Source organism: Triticum urartu, chromosome 7A (assembly GCF_056163025.1).
Source record: "Triticum urartu cultivar PI428250 chromosome 7A, HENAU_Tu73, whole genome shotgun sequence".
Lineage (NCBI taxonomy): Eukaryota > Viridiplantae > Streptophyta > Magnoliopsida > Poales > Poaceae > Triticum > Triticum urartu.
In genome coordinates, this window is record NC_141879.1 from 751,912,785 (window position 1) to 751,934,437 (window position 21,653).

Consider the following 21,653-nt stretch of genomic DNA (forward strand, 5'->3'; position numbering starts at 1 on the left):
GCAAGAAGGGGGGCAATAATCCTCTTTCTTTATTTTCTTGACCTTGTTCTCCCACGCCTCCGTATCCGTCTCTGTCTCGTCTGACTTTTTACGGGGCGGCATGTGCAGATCTTCCCTGATACTCAAATCTTGCAAGTCTTTTCTTGCCTTCGGCCCATCCTTGGTCTTATCCGGCATGTTCATCAGTGTCGCGAGCAAGCTCTCAAGTACATTTTTACAGATATGCATTTGATCAAGGCAATGAGGTGTATCGAGTTTGTGCCAGTACTCCAAGTCCCAGAACACAGACCTCGCCTTCCATACCTTCAGCAGCGGCTCCGGTGCCTTTTTCATCATGTTTCCCGGTGCGGGGCACTCCTTCCAGTTTTTCAACAGCTCATCGATTTCGGCGCCGCTCCACTTATGTGGAGGTCCTCGATGCTCAGCTTGACCATTGAATAGATCTCCACAGTTTCTCCACAGGTCGTCCTGTTCGAGCCATCTTCGATGCCCCATGTACATGATTTTGCCAGACCCGCCATCTTTCCTTGACATTAGCTGCTGAGACGTCGTATCATCCATGCACCGCGTGCATCCGCAATATCCATGGCACACCTGGCATGCAACATGTCCATAACCGAGATAGTCATGCACCATCGTGATCAGCGCGGCTCTCATGTAGAAATACTTTCCTTTGCTGGCATCCCATGTCTTGGCCGTTGTTTTCCATAACGTTTCTAACTCCTCTTGAAGTAGCCCCAGATACAAATTAATATAATTTCCTAGTTGTTTCGGCCCTTGAATCAGCATGCTAATGTGAATGTACTTCGACTTCATGCACAACCATGGGGGGGGGGGGTTGTACATCCATACAAACACGGGCCATGTGTTCTGGTTGCCAAACACATTCATGCCATCAGTACACGCGCCGAGCACGATGTTTCTTGCATCACATTCGAAATACTGATAGAAGCTGTTCAACGCTCTCCACTGGCTTCCATCCTTGACGTGTCTCAGCTTTGAATCATCTCCATCGTCGGGCTTCTTCCTCTCCGTGTGCCAGCACCTTAGCTTTGCTTCCTTGGGATCTACGAAATACCGCTGGAGACGGGGAGTGATCGGTAAGTACCATACAACTTTCTGGGGACATTTCTTCTCGGCCTTCTTGTATCGAGAAGCATTGCACACCAGACAGCTTGTTTTTTCCGCGTGCTCCTTTCGATAAATTATGCAATCGTTGATGCATTCATGGTATCTAACATGCGGCAGATCAAGAGGGCACACGATCTTCTTAGCCTCATCAACACTAGTAGGACATAGATTCCCCACGGGAAGAACATCCTTTAGGTACTTGAGATGCTCATCGAGGCTAGTGTCGGTCCATTTATTCTTAGCCTTCGTCTTTAGGAGTTGGAGCGTGAAACTCAAGCGGGTCACCTCAGGATTACAACCATCATACAATGGAGTGTTCGAGTCTACCACCATTTGCTCCAGCTTAGCCTCCTCTCTAGAAGCAGCCCTCTCAGTACTCGTGTCCTTGCAAAGCAATGCTTGAACATGAGGGTCCCGCACGATTGAACTTAGTACCGACGAACTCTGCTGGGTGGAGTCCATGTTCTCTCCGCCGCCTTGTCCGGCCCCTTCTCCACCGCCATGTCTGGCCTCTTCCCCGCCGCCATTATTGATCATCTCTTTGTCTTGCCCCGTGTCGTCATTGCCTGCCCCGTCGGCGTCCTCAACATAGTCATGCTCATCTTCAAGTATCCACCGAGTATAGCCATCCATGAAACCAGTCATGAGTAGGTGTGCTTCGACACGACCATCGTCATAGGGGTCGACCCAAACTATTCCTTTGCATTTTCGACACGGACATAAAACCTCTGTCTGATTATTTTCTTTCATTTCTTGCACCGCCGACCGCAACCACCATCGTTTCACTGACCATCATGAAAGTCTGCACGGTAATAATAAACAAATTGATTATAAAAATGCGTGCATGCATCAAAGTCATAAAAAAGTTCGGCATGACCTTCCCTAAAAATAGGACATATAGATCTAGAGTTTGCCCGGAATTCACTGAAACAGAAATAAATCGACATTTCAGCAAAACGTAGGCAACTCAAAAGCACAATTTGGCGTCAACTCATAGCACACACACAATTTCCATCATATCGCCCAATTATCATATCACACACACACATATTTCTATTTTGCAAAAGCATGAAATTTTAATCACCTCTATCTCGAGATCGAGCACACGGTGGAGATGATGATGTAAGGAGATCAAAAGAGCACAAAGCTCTTCTTGACAAATATAGATCTAGTTAGGGGGAAAATAGGTCACTTAACTAAATGTTACATCTGCCTAGCAAGCTCATTTGGGAGCAGACAACTTCAACTAGTTGAGGGGGAAGGAAAAAGAGAAAGGAGATGCATTAATGGTGGTGGTGTATTTTGCTAGGAGTAATGAAGAGAGAGAAAGGTAGGTAGAAGAGGGAGAGTAGTGGGGGAGAAGTATTGAGTAAGAAGAAGAGTGAGAGAGGGAGGATGTGGGAGGTAGGGGAAAGGGAGGAGAGGAGATGAGGGAGGGGAGGACGGGTGGAAAAAGGTGGTGGGGGCCTGCGTCTTAGCAGTAGCGCGGGAGGAAAGTGTGATGCAGCAATAGTACCATAAGTATTTCCCTTAGTTTTTGAGAAGCAAGGTATCAATCCAGTAGGAGGCTACTCAAAAGTCCCACGCACCTACACAAACAAACAAAGAACTTGCAACCAACGCAATAAAGGGGTTGTTAATCCCTTCACGGCCACTTGCGAAAGTGACATCTGATAGAGATAGTATGATAAGATAAATATATTTTTGGTATTTTATAATATAGATGCAAAAAGTAAAGATGCAAATAAAAGTAGATTGGAAACTTATATGATAAAATATAGACCCGGGGCCATAGGTTTCACTAGTGGCTTCTCTCAAGATAGCATAAGTATTACGGTGGGTGAACAAATTACTATCCAGCAATTGATAGAAAAGCGAATAATTATGAGATTATCTAGGCATGATCATGTATATAGGCATCACGTCCATGACAAGTAGACCGACTCCTGCCTGCATCTACTACTATTACTCCACACATCGACCGACTCCTGCCTGCATCTAGAGTATTAAGTTCAAAAAGAACAGAGTAACACATTAAGCAAGATGACATGATGTAGAGGGATAAACTCAAGCAATATGATATAAACCCCATCTTTTTATCCTCGATGGGAACAATACAATACGTGCCTTGCAACCCTTTCTGTCACTGGGTAAGGACACCGCAAGATTGAACCCAAAGCTAAGCACTTCTCCCATGGCAAGAAAGATCAATATAGTAGGCCAAACCAAACTGATAATTCGAAGAGACTTGCAAAGATAACTCAATCATACATAAAAGAATTCAGAGGAGATTCAAATAATTCTCATAGATAAACTTGATCATAAACCCACAATTCATCGTATCTCGACAAACACACCGCAAAAAGAGTTTACATCGAATAGATCACCACAAGACAGGGGGAGAACATTGTATTGAGATCCAAAAAGAGAGAAGAAGCCATCTAGCTAATAACAATGGACCCGAAGGTCTCTGGTAAACTACTCACAACTCATCGGAGGGGCTATGGTGTTGATGTAGAAGCCCTTCGTGGTCGATTCATCCTCCGGTGGAGCGCCGACGCAGGCTCCAAGATCGGATCTCGCGGATACAGAAGGTTACGGTGGTGGAAATTGTGTTTCGTTGGCTCCCTGGATGTTTTCGGGATATGTAGGCTTATATAGGAGGAAGAAGTATGTCGGTGGCCGCCCGAGGGGCCCACGAGACAGGGGGCGCGCCCTACCCTCTCGTGGCCGCCTCGGCTGCTTCTTGACTTGCACTCCAAGTCCTCTGGATCACGTTCGTTCCAAAAATGACGCTCCTGAAGGTTTCATTCCGTTTGGACTCCGTTTGATATTCCTTTTCTTCGAAATACTGAAATAGGCAAAAAAAAGTGATACGTCTCCAACGTAGCTATAATTTATGAAGCATTCATGTTATTTTATTATCTGTTTTGAATGATTACGGGCCTTACTATACACTTTTATATTACTTTTGGGACTAACCCTATTAACCGGAGGCCCAACCCATATTGCTGTTTTATTGCCTATTTCAGTATTTCGAAGAAAAGGAATATCAAACGGAGTCCAAACGGAATGAAACCTTTGGCAGCATGATTTTGGAAGAATATGATGCTGGAGGCTTGGAGCTCACGTCAGAAGATCCTCGAGGAGGCCAGGAGATAGGGGGGCGCACCCCCTGTCTCGTGGGCCCCTCGAGCACCCCCCGACCAACTTCTTTCGCCTATATAGTCCCACATACCCTAAAAACATCCACGAAGAAGATAGATCGGGAGTTTTGCCGCCGCAAGCATTTGTAGCCACCAAAAACCTCCCGGGAGCCCGTTCCAGCACCCTGCCGGAGGGGGAACCCATCACCGGTGGCCATCTTCATCATCTCGGCGGTATCCATGACGAGGAGGGAGTAGTTCACCCTCGGGGCTGAGGGTATGTACCAGTAGCTATGTGCTTGTTCTCTCTCTCTCGTGTTCTCTCTATGGCACAATCTTGATGTATCACGAGCTTCGTTATTGTAGTTGGATCTTATGATGTTTCTCCCCCTCTACTCTCTTGTGATGAATTGAGTTTTGCTCTTGAAGTTATCTTATCGGGTTGAGTCTTTACTTGAGAACACTTGATGTATGTCTTGCCGTGTTTATCTATGGTGACAATGGGATATCACGTGCCACTTGATGTATGTTTTGGTGACCAACTTGCGGGTTCTGCCCATGAACCTATGCATAGGGGTTGGTACACGTTTTCTTGACTCTCCGGTAGAAACTTTGGGGCACTCTTTGAAGTACTTTGTGTTGGTTGGATGAATCTGAGATTGTGTGATGCATATCGTATAATCATGCCCACGGATACTTGAGGTGACAATGGAGTATCTAGGTGACATTAGGGTTTTGGTTTATTTGTGTCTTAAGGTGTTATTCTAGTACGAACTCTTGAATAGATTGATCCGAAAGAATAACTTTGAGGTGGTTTTGTACCCTACCATAATCTCTTCGTTTGTTCTCTGCTATTAGTGGCTTTGGAGTGACTCTTTGTTGCATGTTGAGGGATTGTTATATGATCTATCTATGTTATTATTGTTGAGAGAACTTGCACTAGTGAAAGTATGAACCTTAGGCCTTGTTTCCTACCATTGCAACACCGTTTACGCTCACTTTTAACATTACTTACCTTGTTGTTTTTATTATTTCAGATTAGAAAAACCTATATCTACCATCCATGTTGCACTTGTATCACCATCTCTTTGCCGAACTAGTGCACCTATACAATTTACCATTGTATTGGGTGTGTTGTGAACACAAGAGACTCTTTGTTATTGGGTTGCAGGGTTGTTTGAGAGAGACCATCTTCATCCTACGCCTCCCACGGATTGATAAACCTTAGGTCATCCACTTGAGGGAAATTTGCTACTGTCCTACAAACCTGTGCACTTGCAGGCCTAACAACGTCTACAAGAAGAAGGTTGTGTAGTAGACATCAAGCTCTTTTCTGGCGCCGTTGCCGAGGAGGTGAGTGCTTGAAGGTATATCTTTAGATCTTGCAATCGAATCTTTTTGTTTCTTGTTTTATCACTAGTTTAGTTTATAAAAGAAAATTACAAAAAATGGAATTGAGTTTGTCTGATACGCTTCGTCTTTTTTATATCATTCGTGAGTATGATGGAAAGGAAAATTGTGCTCAAGTGCTAGAAGAAGAATGCATTAAAAATGCTTGGTACTAAATCTTTGAATGATGAACATGATTGCAATGTTGTTAGTATGAACTCTTTTAATATCCATAGTACTAATGATGATTGCACTAGTTATGATGAAAATGTCTCTTATAAGCATGTTGATTTTTGTGGATTGGAATGGGTTTGCATGGACACACCAAAGAGAGAAAATAGATATTGCAAGAGGCATAAGTATTTAAAAACTAAAGGTTTACAAGAAAGGCTTGATGATTGTGCTGAAAGATTCAATATTTTTCGTGCCCCTTGTGAACTTTGCAATGAACGTGGTCATTTAAATCTCCAATGAAAATTGTTTCATGATCGAATCATGTCCAAAAATTGTGATAACTTGATTACCCTTGGGCATCATAAAGAGCTTAGTCTTCTTTTGGGGTAGGAAGAAATGAAACGTATAACTGAGGGTATTCCAAAATTTAATCTTGATAGATTTCTTGATTTTGATCTAGAGAATATTTATATGTTTTGTGCGGTGAATTGCATTGAAAACCCTTATATTGCCAATTACCTAAAGAAAAGGAAGAAAATAGAGGATGAAGAGAATACTAATGAAAGGGAAGAGACTTCCCAATATCCTCCTATTATTTCTTATGATGAATCAGGTAACGAGGAGGAGCTTTCTATTCAACCAATCTCGTCAATAATGAGCTCAAAGAGGAAGGTTGAACTCACACATAATGTGAAGAAGAAAAAGAAAAGAAGGAGAAAGAAAGGTAGAAAGGTATCCCTACCAAATGATGTTGCTCCTACTACTCATTGTGATGATGATAATTGCTATACTATTGGTGCTATCCATATTTTTAATGATGAGAGTGACTATGCTTATGATATGAAAAGGCCCAAACTTGGGGAAGCTATGTTTGATGAGGATGAAATATTTGATAATATATTTGCTGAATTAATGTTTGTCCCAAGCTTGGGGATGCTATGTTTAATGAAGATGATATTTTTAGCATCCCAAGTTTTGATATGCAAAGTTGTTATGATGATAGCATGCCTCTTACCTATGATGATTATATTGATGAAAGTGGGTTTGGAAGAGTGTCTACTTTAGGAAGTAGTTATCCCACTATTTTGGAGGATGTTGAATCTTATTGTGATGAATATGAAAGTGGATTTGGAAGAGTGTCAACTTTATTTAGTGATGATTCCACTATCTTGGGAGAGGTTTCAATCGATTATGATGAGAACGAAGTTGCTACTTATGATGATTATTGTGAGGAAACTTATGCTATAAAATGTAGTGATGATTATATTTACAAATCTTGTCATGATTATGATTACCCTTTTTCTGAACATTACTCTTTTAATGTGGAAACAATTTTTAGTGTTCAAGTCTTTTATGATACTCCCACTATTCCGAATGAGAAGAATTTAACTTATGTGGAGAGTAGTAAATTTTCTATGCTTGTAGATCATGAAAAGAATGCTTTAGGTGCTGGTTATATTGTTGAACTCATTCATGATGCTACTGAAAATTATTATTAGGGAGGAACATATGCTTGTAGGAATTGCAATAATATCAAGTTTCCTCTCTATGTGCTTCAAGTCTTGAAGCTATGCTTGTTTTACCTTCCTATGCTAGTTGATTATTGTTACCATAAGTTGTTTGCTCACAAAATCCATATTCATAGGAAGAGGGTTAGATTTAAATGTGCTAGTGATATGCTTCATGATGCTCCGGTTATGTTTCAATTCTTATCTTTTATGTGAGCATCATTGCCATATGGGTTAGAAAGGCATTAAAGAAAAGCGCTTGTTGGGAGACAACCCAATATTTATCATTAATGTTTTTGTGTGTTCACATGATTATGCTACTGTAGTAATCATGTTTTATATCTTTTGTTTCAATAAAGTGCCAAGTAAGACCTTTAGGATGGCTTTTGGTGATAGTTGTGTTGATCCTGCTGAAAATCAGAAACTTTTAAACAGAGTAAATTAGTTTTGTTAATTCACACAAACGTGATTCTGATCTGATTCTTTTTGCTATGGATTGGTACACAAATGTCTTAGGACTTCCTAATTTGGTAGGAGTTTTGGAATTCCAGAAGTATACGTTTGATACAGATTACTACAGACTGTTCTGTTTTTGACAGATTCTGTTTTCTATGTGTTGTTTGCTTATTTTGATGAATCTATGAGTAGTATCGGATGGTATGAACCATAGATAAGTTGGAATACAGTAGATATTACACCCATATGAATTTATAATGAGTCTATTACAGTACCTAAGTGGTTGTTTTATTTTCTTATACTAACCGAGCTTACGAGTTTTCTGTTCAGTTTTGTGTTGTGGAGTTTTCAAGTTTTGGGTAAAGATTCGATGTATTATGGAATAAAGAGTGGCAAGAGCCTAAGCTTGGGGATGCGCAAGGCACCCCAAGGAAATATTCAAGGACAACCAAGAGCCTAACCTTGGGGATGTCCCGGATGGCATCCCTCTTGCGTCTTCGTTCATCGGTAACTTTACTTGGAGCTATATTTTTATTCACCACATGATATGTGCTTGGAGCGTCATTTTTATTTTGTTAGTATTTTATTTCTGTTATTTAGAATAATGTTTTGCATCTTTAGTTTCAATAAAAAAGTCAAGGATAGCCTTTGCCTTGCTTATTTTGCTAGTATACATGTTGCTGTTTGAAAACAGAAAGTTTACCGCTGTTGCAAAAATTCCCTAGAAAATTCAGAGCATGATATAATGATGAAACCTTTTGCATAATGAGTTCTGATAAATTTACTACAGTGGGAATTTTATTTCATAATTTTTGGAGTTAGGTAAGTATGATGAATCTTGCATTCTTTACAGACTGTACTGTTTTGGCAGATTGCTGTTATGTTTGCATTGTTTGCATAGGTTTGCTTATTTAATGATTCTATTGGAGGATAGGAGTATTAAATATGCAGAGGCATTTAGTATGCAATGTTTAATAATGATTTTAGTAATTTTTTACAGTAGAAAATGATAAGGTTTTGCATTAGTTTACACTAACCTATCTCACGAGTTCTTATTGAGTTTGGTGTGAATGAAGCTTTTGATAAAAAGAGAAACCATGATATGAGAGGAATTAAGGAGACACAAAATGATGTAGGGTAGAACCATAGGAAGGAACTTTTCACACTTGGAGGGGAAAAATGGAGGGAAATCACAAGAACAACAAGAACACAAGGATGAACACAAAGAGGCAATCACTCCAACAATTCCCGATTACACATCCACTAGAGTAACAACACAAGATCCACAAGTCTCAAACACAATCAAAGGAAAGATACAATGGCAAAGTCCATCCCAAATCCAAAGGAAGAGAGGTCTTGGTGGTAGGTAGTCTTCTCCCAATGGAGGTCTTGAAATCCTCAAGGATTCTTCCCTATGGGGTCTTGATCCTCAAAGAGGGAAGGTAATGGAGCAAAGCTCACCAAGATCTCATCTAATACTTTGCTAAACCTAAACATGGCCCTAGGTACGGAATATATAGGGTTGGGGTCGAAGGAGGAGAAGTGGAGCCGAAGATGTCATCTCAGCCGCCCATCTTGGGAGGCCCGTGCGCACGGGGTAAGTTGGGCCCGTGCGCACGGGGGTCCCGTGGGCACGGTACAGGCCCGTGCGCACGGGGTAAGTTGGGCCCGTGCGCACGGGGGTCCCGTGGGCACGGTACAGGCCCGTGCGCATGGGGTGCTCCAGCGCCAACTCCGTGGGTAGTCCGTGGGCACGTGGTCTCGGGGGCCCGTGCGCACGGGGTCGCCTGGAGCCTCCTGTGCTGCTGCTGTTGTCCTTGTTCTTGGTCCACGTGGCCTTGGGGTGGTTCTCCATCTCCTTGCTGATGCTCCTGAGCTTCTTGGTGGTGTTCCTCTTCATACCTAAGGAGGCATAGCACATTTTGGTGAGGTAGTAGGAAGGAGTTCACCTTGGTTTCCAGAGCACATGCTCTAGCTCTTGTCATGGGTCCTTGTGGGGTTGGATGTGTTGATGTAGAGTCCATGGGGATGATGGAAGGATGCTCCGCATCATCTCCCCTCCCTTCGAAAGGATCCGACCTCGGATCAAGATCTTCATCACCATGGAAAGGCGAGAGGTCTTTGACGTTGAAGATGTCGCTCACGTTGTACTTGTCTCGTGGGAGTTCAATCTTGTAGGCGTTGTCGTTCTAGCGTGGTAGCACCTTGAATGTTCCATCGGCTCGAGGTAGTAGTTTGGACTTGCGTTCGTTGGGGAAGCGGTCCTTGCGAAGGTGTAGCCACACGAGATCACCTATGTTGAAGATCATGGGTTGTTTGTTGACGTTGTGCTTGGTCGCTAGTCGATGTACTTGGCGCTCGATGATGTTTCTTGTATCTTCATGCATCTTGTTGATGTAGCTTGCTCGTGCACTCGCATCCATGTTGGTGCGCTCTTGTAGAGGTAGAGGTAGAATGTCCAATGGGGACAATGGGTTGAAGCCGTAGACGACCTCGAAGGGGGACTTGTAGGTAGTCGAATGTCTTGCGCGGTTGTAGGCGTACTCGGCGATGGGTAGACACGCCTCCCACTCCTTGATGTTCTTCTTGATCAACACGCGAAGTAGAGTGGATAGTGTCCGGTTCGTCACCTCCGTTTGGCCGTCGGTTTGAGGATGGTATGCGGATGAGAACAAGAGCTTGATTCCGAGCTTGGCGCATAGAGTCTTCCAAAAGTAACTCAAGAACTTGACGTCGCGGTCGGAGACGATTGTCTTTGGTACTCCATGGAGGCGCAAGATTTCCCTACAAAAGAGATTTGCAATATGTGAAGCATCGTCTACCTTGTTGCAAGGAATGAATTGTGCCATTTTAGAAAATCGGTCCACAACAACAAACACGGAATCCTTTCCATTTTGAGTTCTAGGCAAACCAAGTACAAAATCCATGCTAATGTCTTCCCAAGGTTGATAAGGAATAGGAAGAGGCATGTAAAGACCATGAGATTGAGCTTTTGACTTAGCTTTGCGGCATGTAGAGCATCTTGTGGTGAAGCGTGAGACGTCACGGAACATATTGGGCCAAAAGTAGTTCTTGGAGAGCGTGGCGAAAGTCTTGTCATGTCCAAAGTGTCCCATGAGTCCGCCTCCATGAGCCTCTTGCAGAAGGAGCAAACGAAGAGAAGACTCGGGAATGCATAGTTTGTTAGCTCTCATAAGATAACCATCCTTAATGTAGTATTGTTCCCAAGATGTATGCATCAAACATTTAGCATAATGAGGTGCAAAAGATGGATCACTAGCATACAAGTCTTTTATGTGCTCAAAGCCAATAACATTCAACTCAAGTTGGGCGACGAGCGTGCATATGCGTGAAAGTGCATCGGCAACTACATTTTATTTACCCTTAATGTACTTTATCACATAGGGGAAAGATTCAATAAATTCACTCCATTTGGCATGACGCTTGTTCAATTTACTTTGACCTTTTAAGTACTTTAGCGTTTCATGATCGGTGTGTATGACAAACTCATGAGGTCTAAGATAATGTTCCCAAACATGTAGGACACGCACTAAAGCATACAATTCTTTGTCATAGATGGGATAGTTAAGTTGAGCACCGGAGAGTTTTTCACTAAAATATGCAATTGCTCATTTTTCTTGCATCAAAACTCCGCCAATTCCGGTACCACTTGCATCACAATGAACCTCAAAAGTTTTGTCAAAGTTGGGCAAAGCAAGAATCGGAGCATGAGTAAGCAAAGACTTGAGCTCATCAAAAGCGGTTGATTGCAAAGTTCCCCAAATAAAAGGAGCATTTTTCTTACTCAAAGCATGCAAAGAGGCGGCTATTGTGCTAAATTTTTTCACAAAGCGACGATAAAAACCTGCAAGACCAAGGAAACTTCGCACTTGTTGCAAATTGGTGGGTTGGGGCCAAGTTTTAATTGCTTCAATTTTAGTTTCATCAACATGGACACCCTTGGAAGAGACAACGAAACCCAAGAAAACCACTTTGTCAACACCAAATGTGCACTTTTTCAAGTTTGCATAAAGACTTCCCTTGCGAAGTGTTTGCAAAACAAGCTTAAAATGATCAAGATGCTCTTTCATGGTTTTGCTAAACACAAGAATATCATCGAAGTAAACCACAACAAAGACTCCAATGTAAGGTCGAAGTACATGATGCATGAGACGCACAAAAGTACCGGGAGCCTCCGATAAACCCATAGGCATGACTAACCATTCATATAAGCCAAATTTTGTTTTGAAAGCAGTTTTCATTCATCACCTTCTTGTATGCGGATTTGGTAATAGCCACTTTTAAGATCAATTTTTGAGAAAAAGTTGGCTCCACTAAGTTCATCAAGCATATCATCTAAGCGAGGAATGGGATGCCTATAGCGAACGGTGATAGCATTTATAGGTCTACAATCGGAACACAAGCGGAAACTTCCATCGGGCTTAGGCACAAGTATAACGGGAACGGCACAAGGGCTTAAGCTTTCACGTACATGACCGTTGTTGATTAGTTGTTGTACTTGCCGTTGAATCTCCTTGGTTTCTTCGGGATTGACACGGTAGGGGGCTTTGTTTGGAAGTGGCGCTCCGGGGATGAGGTCGATTCGATGCTCAATGCCTCGTAGAGGAGGTAGACCCAGAGGTAGCTCATCGGGGAAAACATCTTGAAATTCCTGCAGAAGAGATTGAAACACCCAGGGTAGCTCGTGAGTGTTGTTAGTTTTTGGTTCGCCATCCTTGCACACAAGGACAAAGTGCATCACACTCGATGGGTTCTCACACACTTCTCTCATCTCACTTTTGGTGGAAAATAGAATGAGGTTTTTCTCTCTAGGCAAAGAGGCGCTCAAGTGTGGCTTGTTGCTCTCACTCATGTTTTGGTGGATTACTTTCTCACTCTTCTCTCTATGGTGGGTGGCTTGCTTGTCGGCTATCACTTGACTAGGAGACATGGGTCGTAGCACATATTCTTTTCCTTTCATCTTGAAGCTATAGTGATTGGTACGCCCATTGTGGACGACACCACGGTCGAATTGCCATGGTCGACCAAGAAGGAGGTGGCAAACGGTCATTGGGACCACATCACACTCCAAAGTGTCTTCATATGCGCCGATTTTGAAGGATACTTGGACCGTATGCTCAACTCGTATAGTGCCGGAGTCGCTTAGCCATTGAACCTTGTAGGGCGCCGATTTTATTTCATAATTTTTGGAGTTAGGTAAGTATGATGAATCTTGCATTCTTTACAGACTGTACTGTTTTGGCAGATTGCTGTTATGTTTGCATTGTTTGCATAGGTTTGCTTATTTAATGATTCTATTGGAGGATAGGAGTATTAAATATGCAGAGGCATTTAGTATGCAATGTTTAATAATGATTTTAGTAATTTGTTACAGTAGAAAATGATAAGGTTTTGCATTAGTTTACACTAACCTATCTCACGAGTTCTTATTGAGTTTGGTGTGAATGAAGCTTTTGATAAAAAGAGAAACCATGATATGAGAGGAATTAAGGAGACACAAAATGATGTAGGGTAGAACCCTAGGAATGACCTTTTCACACTTGGAGGGGAAAAATGGAGGGAAATCACAAGAACAACAAGAACACAAGGATGAACAAAAACTTGCAATCACTCCAACAATTCCCGATTACACATCCACTAGAGTAACAACACAAGATCCACAAGTCTCAAACACAATCAAAGGAAAGATACAATGGCAAAGTCCATCCCAAATCCAAAGGAAGAGGGGTCTTGGTGGTAGGTAGTCTTCTCCCAATGGAGGTCTTGAAATCCTCAAGGATTCTTCCCTATGGGGTCTTGATCCTCAAAGAGGGAAGGTAATGGAGCAAAGCTCACCAAGATCTCATCTAATACTTTGCTAAACCTAAACATGGCCCTAGGTACGGAATATATAGGCTTGGGGTCGAAGGAGGAGAAGTGGAGCCGAAGATGTCATCTCAGCCGCCCATCCTTGGAGGCCCGTGCGCACGGGGGTCCCGTGGGCACAGTACAGGCCCGTGCGCACGGGGTGCTCCAGCGCCAACTCCCTGGGTAGTCCGTGGGCACGGGGTCTCGGGGGCCCGTGCGCACGGGGTCGCCTGGAGCCTCCTGTGCTGCTGCTGTTGTCCTTGTTCTTGGTCCACGTGGCCTTGGGGTGGTTCTCCATCTCCTTGGTGATGCTCCTGAGCTTCTTGGTGGTGTTCCTCTTCATACCTAAGGAGGCATAGCACATTTTGGTGAGGTAGTAGACATGTTCCATTTGTATCCATATGCAAGTCTAGTAGGAAGGATTTCACCTCGGTTTCCAAAGCACGTGCTCTAGCTCTTGTCATGGGTCCTTGTGGGGTTGGATGTGTTGATGTAGAGTCCATGGGGATGATGGAAGGATGCTCCGCATCACAAAAGTTCAAGCTTGGGGATGCCCAAGTCACCCCAAGATAATATTTCAAGAAGTCTCAAGTATCTAAGCTTGGGGATGCCCCGGTAGGCATCCCACCTTTCTTCTTCAACAACTATCGGTTAGTATCGGTTGAGCCTAAGTTTTTGCTTCTTCACTTGAGTTGTGCTATCCTTGCAAGGTCATTTTATTTTGCTTTGATTGCTGTTTGAATACAATACCAAGATCTGAAATTCTTTAATAAGAGAGAGTCTTCACATAGTTACACAATTATTTAGCTACTCATTGATCTCCACTTATATCCTATGAGTAAATGGTTGAATGAGTTGAATATCATAAATCTGAAATTATATATGTCTCATTTGCTTATCCCATGGGGAGTAATGACTTCACATCTAAGAAGTAGAGGTTGTAAATTTATTGAAGGTTAGCAAGCATTGTATTGGTCATTTGAACAATTCATGAAAGAATATTGAAGGAAGAGAGATTTCACATATAAATACACTGTCCTAGACATCTTTTATAATTGGGAGCACTCATTAAGTATGACATGCTAAAGAGTTGATGTTGGACAAGGAAGACAACGTAATGGGTTATGTTTTCCGACATCTCAGTTAAAGTATATTGTCATGGATCATTCAAACATGTTGAGCTTGCCTTTCCCCCTCATGCTAGCCAAAATTCCTTGCACCAAGAAGAGATACTACTTGTGCTTCCAAATATCCTTGAACCCAATTTTGCCATGAGAGTCCACCATACCTACCTATGGATTGAGTAAGATCCTTCAAGTAAGTTGTGATCGGTGCAAGCAATAAAAATTGCTCTCTAAATATGTATGATCTTTTGGTGTGAAGAAAACAGCTTTATACGATCTTGTTATGGAAGCAATAAAAGCGACGGACTGCATAATAAAGGTCCATATACAAGTGGCAATATAAAGTGACGTTCATTCGCATTAAGATTTTGTGCATCCAACCCTAAAAGCGCATGACAACCTCTGCTTCCCTCCGCGAAGGGCCTATCTTTTACTTTATGTCTTTTACTTTTATGATTGAGTCAAGGTGATCTTCACCTTTCCCTTTTTCATTTTATCCTTTGGTAAGCACCTCGTGTTGGAAAGATCCTAATATATATATCCAATTGGATGTAAGTTAGCATGAACTATTATTGTTGACATCACCCAAAGGTGAATACGTTGGGAGGAAACACTATAAGCCCCCATCTTTCTCAGTGTCCGATTGAAACTCCATAACCATTAGTATTGCGTGAGTGTTAGCAATTGTAGAAGACTATATGATAGTTGAGTATGTGGAGTGTGCTATTCCTGAAAATAAGATGAATTGCAATTGTTTGACGACTGAGAATGAAGTTTGCTAGTTTTCAAGAAAGTTTATGGTCTATGCTTTGACATGTGAATTGCTTGTTACTTTATCGTGAGAAGTTTTATGAGATGAACTACTGTTATGACATATTATCATGCTAGAAAAGGTGATTGAAATTTTCATTGATCAAACTTGTGCACCTTCTAGCATTCACACTTCATAAATTCTTTCTTTATCATTTACCTACTCGAGGACGAGTAGGAATTAAGCTTGGGGATGCCGATACGTCTCCAACGTATCTATAATTTATGAAGCATTGATGCTATTTTATTATCTGTTTTGAATGATTACGGGCCTTATTATACACTTTTATATTACTTTTGGGACTAACCTATTAACCGGAGGCCCAGCCCATATTGCTGTTTTATTGCCTGTTTCAGTATTTCGAAGAAAAGGAATATCAAATGGAGTCCAAACGGAATGAAACCTTCGGCAGCGTGATTTTTGGGAAGAATATGATCCTGGAGGCTTGGAGTTCACGTCAGAAGATCCTCGAGGAGGCCAGGAGATAGGGCCCCCCCCTACTGGGCGTGCCGCCCTATCTCGTGGGCCCCTCGAGCACCCCCCAACTGACTTCTTTCACCTATATAGTCCCACGTACCATAAAAACATCCACGAAGAAGATCGATCGGGAGTTCCGCCGCCGCAAGCCTCTGTAGCCCCCAAAAACCTCTCGGGAGCCCGTTCCGGCACCTTGCCGGAGGGGGAACCCATCACCGGTGGCCATCTTCATCATCCCGACGCTATCCATGACGAGGAGGGAGTAGTTCACCCTCGGGACTGAGGGTATGTACCAGTAGCTATGTGTTTGATCTCTCTCTCTTGTGTTCTCTCTATGGCACGATCTTGATGTATCGCGAGCTTTGTTATTATAGTTGGATCTTTTGATGTTTCTCCCCCTATACTCTCTTGTGATGAATTGAGTTTCCATCTTGAAGTTATATTATCGGATTGAGTCTTTATTTGAGAACACTTGATGTATGTCTTGCCGTCTTTATCTAGGGTGATAATGGGATATCACGTGCCACTTGATGTATGTTTTGGTGACCAACTAGCAGGTTCCGCCCATGAACCTATTCATAGGGGTTGGCACATGTTTTCTTGACACTCCGGTAGATACTTTGGGGCACTCTTTGAAGTACTTTGTGTTGGTTGGATGAATCTGAGATTGTGTGATGCATATCGTATAATCATGCCCACGGATACTTGAGGTGACAATGGAGTATCTAGGTGACATTAGGGTTTTTGGTTGATTTGTGTCTTAAGGTGTTATTCTAGTACGAACTCTTGAATAGATTGATCCGAAAGAATAACTTTGAGGTGGTTTTGTACCCTACCATAATCTCTTCGTTTGTTCTCCGCTATTAGTGGTTTGGAGTGACTCTTTGTTGCATGTTGAGGGATTGTTATCTGATCTATCTATGTTATTATTGTTGAGAGAACATGCACTAGTGAAAGTATGAACCTTAGGCCTTGTTTCCTACCATTGCAACACCGCTTACGCTCACTTTTACCATTAGTTGCCTAGCTGTTTTTATTATTTCAGATTACAAAAACCTATATCTACCATCCATATTGCACTTGTATCACCATCTGTTCGCCGAACTAGTGCACCTATACAATTTACCATTGTATTGGGTGTTTTGGGGACACAAGAGACTCTTTGTTATTTGGTTGCAGGGTTGTTTGAGAGAGACCATCTTCATCCTATGCCTCCCACGGAAATTTGCTACTGTCCTACAAACCTGTGCACTTGCAGGCCCAACAACGTCTACAAGAAGAAGGTTGTGTAGTAGACATCAAACAGCAATACGGGCTGGGCCTCCGGTTAGTAGGTTAGTCCCAAAAATGATATAAATGTGTAAAATAAAGCCCATAAACATCCAAAAGGGGTAATATAATAGCATGGAACAATCAAAAGTTATAGATACGTTGGAGACGTATCAAGTAGCGCGTTTCTTGACACCGCGCTGCTGCTAAACTTAGGTTGGTGGTTACTGTCGGTCAATTTTGGTAGCAGCGCGGTTTAGACCTCACGCGCTACTGCTAAATTTGCATCAGTACCAAGTTTTCTTTACCCGCGTGATACGTCTTCAACGTATCTATAATTTTTGATTGTTCCATGCTATTATATTACCCCTTTTGGATATTTATGGGCTTTATTTTACACATTTATATCATTTTTGGGACTAACCTACTAACCGGAGGACCAGCCCGTATTGCTGTTTTTTTTGCCTATTTCAGTATTACGAAGAAAGGGAATATCAAACAGAGTCCAAACGGAATGAAACCTTTGGGAGCGTGATTTTTGGAATGAACGTGATCCGGAGAACTTGGAGTGCAAGTCAAGAAGCTTGCGAGGCGGCCAAGAGACAGGAGGGCGCGCCCACCCCCTCTAGGCGCGCCCCCTATCTCCTGGGCCACACAGGCGGCCACCGACGTACTTCTTCCTCCTATATATACCTACGTACCTTGAAAACATCCAGGGAGCCAACGAAACACAATTTCCACCACCGTAACCTTCTGTATCTGCGAGATCCCATCTTGGAGCCTTCGCCGGCGCTCCGCCGGAGGGGGAATCGACCATGGAGGGCTTCTACATCAACACCATAGCCCCTCCGATGAGTTGTGAGTAGTTTACCACAGACCTCCGGGTCCATAGATATTAGCTAGATGGCTTCTTCTCTCTTTTTGGATCTCAATTTATTTCAGAATTATGGGTTTGTCGAGATCCGATGAATTGTGGGTTTATGATCAAGTTTATCTATGAGAAATATTTGAATCTCCTCTGAATTCTTTTATGTATGATTGAGTTATCTTTGCAAGTCTCTTCGAATTATCAGTTTGGTTTGGCCTACTATATTTATCTTTCTTGCCATGGGAGAAGTGCTTAGCTTTGGGTTCAATCTTGCGGTGTCCTTACCCAGTGACAGAAAGGGTTGCAAGGCACGTATTGTATTGTTTCCATCGAGGATAAAAAGATGGGGTTTATATCATATTGCTTGAGTTTATCCCTCTACATCATGTCATCTTTCTTAAAGCGTTACTCTGTTCTTTATGAACTTAATACTCTAGATGCAGGCAGGAGTCGGTCAATGTGTGGAGTAATAGTAGTAGATGCAGGCAGGAGTTGGTCTACTTGTCGCGCACGTGATGCCTATATACATGCTCATTCCTAGATGATCTCACAATTATTCGCTTTTCTATCAATTGCTCGACAGTAATTTGTTCACCCACCGTAATACTTATGCTATCTTGAGAGAAGCCACTAGTGAAACCTATGGCCCCCGGGTCTATCTTTTATCATATAACCTTTCAATCTACTTTTATTTGCATCTTTAATTTTTGCATCTATATTATAAAATACCAAAAATATATTTATCTTATCATACTATCTCTATCAGATCTCACTTTCGCAAGTGGCCGTGAAGGGATTGACAACCCCTTTATTGCGTTGGTTGCGAGTTCTTTGTTTGTTTGTGTAGGTGTGTGGGACTTTTGAGGAGCCTCCTACTGGATTGATACATTGGTTCTCAAAAACTGAGGGAAATACTTACGCTACTCTGCTGCATCACCCTTTCCTCTTCAAGGAAAACCAATGCAAGCTCAAGACGTAGCACCGCGCTACTGCTAATTTGCAGCAGCGCTTCTTTTTGTGCCACACTGCTGCTAAGATTCTGTGTATAAGATTTTCCCTAGTAGTGTGTTGTGTTCTAAGTGCTCAAATATTCTACAAAATATCATACTCAATTTTCGGGGCATTTGGAGAACTTTTATTTTTGGGGTATTTTTTATTGCACGTGTAATTCAAAAAACAGACAGAAAATACTATTTTTGCTTTGTTAAATCTAAATAACAGAAAGTAAAAGGTTGGTACAGAGAGTTGTGCCTTCTAACTTCATCCAGCTCATTCTCATCAAAAGGAATCCACTAACAAGGTTGATCAAGTCTTGTTAACAAACTTCTTCCGAATAACATGAAACCGAAGAATTTTTGAATAACACTATGTTACCTCAAAGGGTATATGCATGTTCCCAACAATAATAATATCATGTTTCTTTTTGACAGTTGGAAGAGGGAATTCAAAACCTCCAATACTAATAGTTGAAAGTTTTCCAATATAATATATACTATGAACTTGAGGTTGTTTCTTCAGAAAGTGTACCGTATGCTCACTACCATTAACATGAAATGTGACATTGCCTTTGTTGCAATCAATAACAGCACCTGCAGTATTCAAAAAGGGTCTCCCAAGGATGATCGACATACTGTCGTCCTCGGGAATATCAAGAATAACAAAGTCCGTTAAAATAGTAACGTTTGCAACCACAATAGGCACATCCTCACAAATACCAATGGGTATAGCAGTTGATTTATCGGCCATTTGCAAAGAGATTTCAGTAGGTGTCAACTTATTCAAATCAAGTCAACGATACAAAGAGAAAGGCATAACACTAACACCGGCTCCAAGATCACATAAAGCAGTTTTAACATAGTTTCTTTTAATGGAGCATGGTAGTTGGTACTCCTGGATCTCCTAGTTTCTTTGGTATTCCACCCTTAAAAGTATAATTAGCAAGCATGGAGGAAATTTCAGCTTCCGATATCTTTCTTTTATTTGTAACGATATCTTTCATATACTTGGCATAGGGATTCATTTTAAGCATATCAGTCAAACGCATACGCAAAAAGATAGGTCTAATCACTTCAGCAAAGCGCTCAAAATCCTCATCATCCTTTTTCTTGGATGGCTTAGGAGGAAAAGGCATGGGTTTCTGAACCCATGGTTCTCTTTTCTTACCGTGCTTCCTAGCAATGAAGTCTCTCTTATCATAACATTCATTCTTTGATTGTGGGTTATCAAGATCAATATGAACATCAACATCATTATTATTACTAGGTTGAGCATCAACATGGACATCATTATTAACATTATCACTAGGTTCATGTTCATTACCAGATTGTGTTTCAGCTTCAGAAATAGAAATATCATTGAGATTCTCAGGTGTGTATATAACAGGTTCACTAGAAGCATGCAAAGTCCTATCCTTATTCTTTTTCTTGTTATTAGAAGGACTAGGTGTATCAGTATTAGTTCTCTGAGAATCTTGCTCAACTCTCTTAGGTGTATCAGTATTAGTTCTCTGAGAATCTTGCTCAACTCTCTTATGTACTTGTTCTACTTGAGTGGTAACATTGGATGCTTGTTTACTAATAAGCCTAAGGTCACCTGTAACTCGAGACATATAATTACTCAAGTGTTCAATCGTATAAGCACTGCGTTTCAATTGTCTACCAAAGTAAGTATTGAAGTCTTCTTGTTTAACAATAAAATTATCAAACTCATCCAAGCATTGACTAGCCAACTTAGTAGATGGGATTTCACACTTATCAAATCTATAGAGAGAATTTACCTTTACCACCTGTGTCGGGTTATCAAGACCATGAATCTCTTCAATAGGTGGTAAATTCTTAACCTCTTCAACTTTAATACCTTTTTCTTTCATAGATTTCTTTGCCTCTTGCATATCTTCAGGACTGAGAAATAGAATACCCCTTTTCTTCGGAGTTGGCTTAGGAGTTGGTTCAGGAAGTGTCCAGTCATTATGATTGCTCAATATATTATTTAATAGCAATCCAGCTTGCTCATCAGTTCTTTCCCTGAAAACACAACCAGCACAACTATCCAGGTGGTCTCTAGAAGCATTAGTTAGTCCATTGTAAAAGATATCAAGTATTTCATTTTTCTTGAGAGGATGATCAGGCAAAGCATTAAGTAACCGGAGAAGCCTCCCCCTAGCTTGTGAGGCTCTCTTCTTGAGTTTGCACAAAATTAAATATTTCCCTCAAGGCAGCTTGTATCTTATGAGCGGGGAAATATTTTGCAGAGAAGTAATAATTCATATCTTGGGGACTACGCACACAACCAGGAGCAAGCACTAGTAGAAAACCACCCATTAGACCCGGTTCGTAAGGGCCTTTATTCCCGGTTCACGAACCGGGACTAATGGGTCCTTACTAATACCTCCACCCTTTAGTCCCGGTTCAAACACGAACCGGGACCAATGTG